Genomic DNA, 6300 nt, shown 5'->3' with positions numbered 1-6300 from the left:
AAAAAAAAAAAAAAAAAGAAAGAAAGAAAAGAAAAGAAAAATAAAAGAAGCAACATCTGCAAAATGCAATAAAATGAAATATTCCCATACGTAAAGAACATTTGCATATCACCAATGAAAATAAAAACCACCCAATTAAAACATTGGCAAAAGTCAGTAGACATTGTTTTCAAAGAAAATACATAAATGTCCAACAGGTACATGAAAAATGCTCAATATCATTAGTCATTAGGGAGAATTAAAACCACGGTGATATTCAGAGCCACTAGGGTGGCTATAATCATTTAAGAAATGAAAATAAGTGTTGATGAGGATGTGGAGAAACATTAACCTTTATATATATTTCTGGTAGGAATGTCAAATGGTGCAGCTGCTGTGGAAAATGGAGAGGTAAAACATGCAAGTACTATAACACCCAGCATTTCCACTTGTAGACACACACTCCAAAGAATAGAACACAAGTGTTTAAACAAAAACTTCTATATTGTATATTCATAGCAGTACTATTCCCAATAGTCAAAATGTGGAAACAACTCAAATGTCCATCAACTGATGAACAGATAAAATGTGGCATAAACAAATGATGGAATATGTTTTTTATATAAAATAAATGGCAAATGCTATAAAATAAATGAACCTTGAAAACATTATGCTAAGTAAAAGATGCCAGACACAAAAGGGCACATATTACATGATTCTACTTAGATAAAATATCCAGAATAGTTAAATCCATAGAGACACAAAGCATATTAATATTTGTCAAGGGTTGTGGGGGAAAGAGATGGTCCATGGAGAGTGATTGCTTGTGGGTATGGGTTTCTTTGTGAGGCGACAAAGGTCTTTTGGAACTAGATGGTGGGGATGATTGGACAATATTATTAAGACATTAAATGTCCCTAGATTGTATACCTTAAAATAGAGAAAATGGTAAATTTTTTATTTTATATATATTTTAATAATAAAAAAACTTAAAAAGACAAATTATTCCATGTTCTCAGAAGGAGATAGTGGAAAAATAGAATAACCTTGTATGTTTTTGTGTTTAAAATATTGCTTTTGATGGTCATGATCTCATGAGTTAAAAGGGATCAAGAGACCCTTGAAATATAACCTGATTTCAATATTGATGAGGTGCTGGATTGAACTTTTTTCTGTAAGAAAGTTTTGGCCAGGCGCAGTGGCTCACGCTTGTAATCCCAGCACTTTGGGAGGCTGAGGCAGGTGGATCATGAAGTAAGGAGTTCAAGACCAGCCTGGCTAATATGGTGAAATGCTGTCTCGGCTAAAAATACAAAAATTAGCTGGGTGTGGTGGCACATGCCTATAGCCCCAGCTGCTTGGGAGCCTGAGGCAAGAGAATTGCTTGAACCTGGGAGACGGAAGTTGCAGTGAAACAAGATGGTGCCACTGCACTCCAGAATGGGCAACTGAGCAAAATTCCTTCTCAAAAAAGAAAAAGGCAAGCTGTTTACAGTTACGGGAAATTTACTGAAACAATTTTATACTAAATCTGTCTTCTCTGACCCCATGGTTAATGTCTGATACTTTTTCAGGACATAATAGTACAGATACCCCTACCCAACAAGGTATCAGCATATTGCCTCAGTTTCTACAAAGTTAAACAAACTGTGTATGTAAAGGAATTACTACTTCTATTTTTCTTTTTTTACATTATAACCTTCTTCCTTTAATTTTCTCTTACCAGTATTACTTTCCACCTCTTAATCATCTTTGATTCCTCCACATTTTTTATGTGCTTTCAAAATTGTATTGTTCAGCACCTGTAGAAGCTCTGTACAGCTAAGCAGCTCTTAAATCCAAATTAGAGTTTAAATCATTTACTTCTGAGATATTTTAAAGTTATTTTTAACTTAAACAATTGAAAACCCTCTGGATTTACAAGTTTTTTATTTACAGGATTATACAGATAAGGCATAAATTTATGTTTGATATGATTCAAAGAAAGATGGAGAAACACATACATGCCAATATTCTGTGTAACCAGAAGTTCATTCTTCAAGTATGCCAACAGTGTACTATTCTATAGTCTCAAAATGCTTGTTAAGGCTTGGATGGAAGGGATTTCATTTCTCTCAAACATATAACACTTTAGAAGTTGGCTTCTTTTGCTTTCCTTCCAATTGGATTGCGGGAAGTTTTCTAATTAAAACTGATTGTGAAAAAAATTTTCTTGTAAGATCTTTAGGCATATTCTTTAATAAATTTTCTCATATATTAAAAAATAACCTTATGTTATTATAAACAGTAAATATTCTTTTCATTTCCTTGTTGAACATACCATTCACATAAATGTCTTTCCTATATGTTTCCGAGTTTAAAAGTGATGTAAATAGTATGTTAATTTATTTTCCCCTCACTTCATAGACAATAAAGGTCTGCATGATTATGAAACCTGATACTATGCACTCTTTATTTAGACTCCCAGATAAACAAACCTCCACTATTTTCAGCATTGGAATCAATAATAAAATTATAACATATTGAGCATCATCAAGTAATTATGCTATGTACATTTATTACTTGATTTCACTTAATAACCTAAAGTGGAACATACTGATCCTTGTGAATTGTTTAGGAAGTGTAATAATAGAATAATAAAGCCAAGGGTTAGAATAAGTGCTTTTAGTTGAACTTGGAACATTGCTCAGTTATAATAAAAAACATAAATGCCAGGAATTGGTATCAATTGGCACAATCTGACATATTAAAATTAAGAACCCCTTGATACCCATGTTATTCTATTTAAAATAAGAGAGCTAGTACTGGCTAAGCTGCATACTGTATGGGGAATGGAGAAGAAAGGAGAAAAAAACATTTCAGGAAGCATTGCAACAGAGGAAACATTCCAGTGAAATATAACATAATTTTAGTTTTTGAAGACATGTAGAAGTTTAGGCATTTCAACAAATTACTAAATTTTAATTATTTCATAATCAGATAAATATTAAACAAAATATATAATAAAATGATGAGTTTTTTCTTTATATGTTAAGATATGCAATTCACTTATTTCTCTTGTCATGAAGGCAATCCTGCAAGAAAATAAAACTTGGAACCCTGAATGTCAGTATAGCTTTTAGTCCATCTCACATCAATAAAAGCAAGTGAATCAGTTTCAAGGATTAAGCTCTGGAATATTTTACTGTGACTTTTATATGTGTTTGGCATTTCCTTAAAAGAGGTAACTCAGAAAAAGGGTTACAGTGTATAAATAGGAATTCCTTAAACTTATTTGGGATTAAAAGCGAGCAAGAAGTTAAATAAAATGTGAGTTCATTACATCAAGATAAATTTGTCTGTATGTAAAGCTCAACTATTACAAAATTATATTTTTAATGTTGCTTACAGAAAGAGGGCGAGCATTTTAAAGATTTTACTGACAGAATATTTTTTAACTTAAGAAATGTTACTCATTTTATATTTTAGAAGATATTATAGACATTTTCTGAATTGTAAATATATAATAGAAACATGATATATAACATATATTTATAAATAGCCACAATGACACTGATTGTAAATACTATATCTTTCCTAATATATACAGGAGAGGATGTTTGGTACAAGTATATGATGTCCAATATTAGTGAATTATTGAATAATTATGTTTAATAACTCATGTTAACATATGAAGAATTTTAGAATTTAATTATTAGCATAAGCTGGCAGTTTTATGCCATTTAAAAAACTTGTCTTTTGGGATCTGTTGCATAGATACAGATAAATATTTATAAGCATACATAAATTATAATAATATACAATGAAACTATCATCTAATTTTTATATACTAATTTAGTTGACCAAAACAAATAATATTAAATTTAAAGCTTTCTGTATGCCCCTCCTCGACCCAAGCCACTGCATTCCCCTCTCAAGGATAACCATGCCCAGAAGTTGTGGCCTACATCTTTGTAGTTTTCTTTATAGTTTACCACATCTTCATATCATTAAATAACACATGTTTTAATTGTACATTTAAAAATTTTGTACGACTTTATATGTAATTGAATTTCTTCTCTATCATTTTATAATTTATTTTTGCTACTCAATTTTGGGTTGCTGAAATCAGTTCATACAATTGAGTGTTACTGTAAATCATTTATTTTCTGCTGTGTGTTGCTTGATTATGTGAATATACCCTGATGTATTGTGTCATTCTCAAATAATGTACATTTGCTTTTTTGTGCTACTGCTGTGTTTTTGTTGGGAACAATCTTACACATTTTTTTGTTGTAAGCAAGGAGGATTTTTTGAATTAAAAATGTGGAAACACTGGACTAAGGGTACATACTAGATAATGTTAAATTGTTTTTGAAATTAGTTAAACCAGTTTGTACTGCCTCCAGCACTGTATAATAATTTTCAGGTTGCTTTTCATCCTTGTCAACAGTTAATATTGGGAGAATAAAGCTTTTTTTTTCTATCTAGAGAGTATAAAATGATGCTATTTTAATTTGCATTTTCTTGATTACTAATAGACTTAAGCTTATGATATGTTTACGGGCCATTCAAAAAATGTTTGGTTAGAATTCCCCTATCTATCGATGGCATTTTCTTACATTGTTGCTAATTTGGCTTATTATACATGTTTATACATATCTGGGGTACTAACCATTTATATGTGTTACATATATCTTGTCATTTTTGTCTTTTATATTCACTGTTTTTAATAAACATATACACATTTTAATGTGTTGAATTTTACAATCACTTGTGGACTACTTTGCGGGGTTTGGGGGGAAAATAATTGTGGAAAATCCTTCTTCTATCTGTAAGGATCCAGTCAGCAAAACTAGAGTGTGTGCCAAGTAGTTCAACAGCAGAAATTTCAAAGAGCCAAGTGGCTGCAAAGGTTGAAAGACTTGAAAGGCCATACAGGGAAGCTGAGAAAATCTGGAGTTCCACAGCATCAGTAAACAACTACCACCTGTAAGGAGCCAAACTCCCTGGTTCCCGTTGTTGTGAAGGTTGTCCAGAGACAGCTGAGACATCAGGGAGAAACCATGAAACAGGTGCATCTGTGGTCATCCGAAAGGGAAGCAGAAGGAAGGAGAAAATAACAAAGACTTGGCCTCTAATTTATCATCATTACTTTCTTTTTTTTTTTTTTTTAACATAAACATCTGAGGCTATATATGTTCCTTTGAGAACTGCTTTGATTTTTAACTAAATAACTAAGCCCATCTATAATTATAATTAGTAATTATTTTAATTTATTTGTAATGTTTGTCATTTTCTACTTTTTCTTTGTCATGTCTTTTCTCTTTTTTCCCCTACTGCCATTCCCTAGTCACTTATTTTGAAAAAAAATTAAAAGATATAAAAATACATGTTACACTACAACATATTAAAACACCTTTTCCTTTTTGTTCATTTTCCTTGCATTACTCAGGTTCTTTTTTCTCCAACTTTTATTTTAAGTTCAGGGGTACCTGTGCAGGATGTTCAGGTTCGTTACACAGGCAAACATGTGCCTCGGTGGTTTGTTGCACGGATCATTCCGTCACCTATGTATAAAGCCCAGTATCCATTAGCTATTCTTCCTGCTGCTCTCCCTCCTCCCATCCCCCACCTTCCCACAGGCCCCAGTATATGCTGTTCACTCACATGAGTCCATGTGTTCTTATCATTCACCTCCCACTAATAAGTGAGAACTGGTGGTATTTGGTTTTCTGTTCCTGTGTTAGTTTGCCGAGGATAATGACTTCCAGTTCCATCCGTGTCAATGCAAAGGACATTAACTCATTTCTTTCTATGGCTGCATAGTTTTCCATGGCATATATGTAGCATGTTTTCTTTATCCTGTCTATCACTGATGGGCATTTAGTTTGGGTTGATTCCATGCCTTTGCTTTGTGAAGAGTACTGCAACAAACATATGCATGCATGTACCTTTATGATAGAATGAATTATATTCCTTTGGGTATATACCCAGTAATGGGATTACTGGGTCAAATGGTATTTCTGCCTCTGGGTTCTTGAGGAGTTGCCCTGGAGGCCATTAGGAAAAATCAATCAATGTCCTAAGCCTACAGATTTATTTTTCTTTTTCCATCTCTTTCCAAAATTTTAATGTATTTTTAGCTGAATTTCTTCTAATCCTAAGCTTTCTTTATATCTCTCTCATTTCTGTTTTCTATCATTTTTAAATTTTTTCTTTCCAAAACTCCATTTTATCCTTCCACAAACTTTGTCAATAATAAAGGAGAAATTTTGGTTCTTCACATGCTGGTCTCTTATCTTGCTCCCCAGTTTGTTCAAGATCCAGGAAGGGAAGGAC

Source organism: Cebus imitator, unplaced genomic scaffold (assembly GCF_001604975.1).
Source record: "Cebus imitator isolate Cc_AM_T3 unplaced genomic scaffold, Cebus_imitator-1.0 Scaffold507, whole genome shotgun sequence".
In the NCBI taxonomy this organism is placed as follows: Eukaryota; Metazoa; Chordata; class Mammalia; order Primates; family Cebidae; genus Cebus; species Cebus imitator.
The sequence above is the reverse complement of the archived record's forward strand: the minus strand, read 5'-3'. Positions refer to the sequence as shown.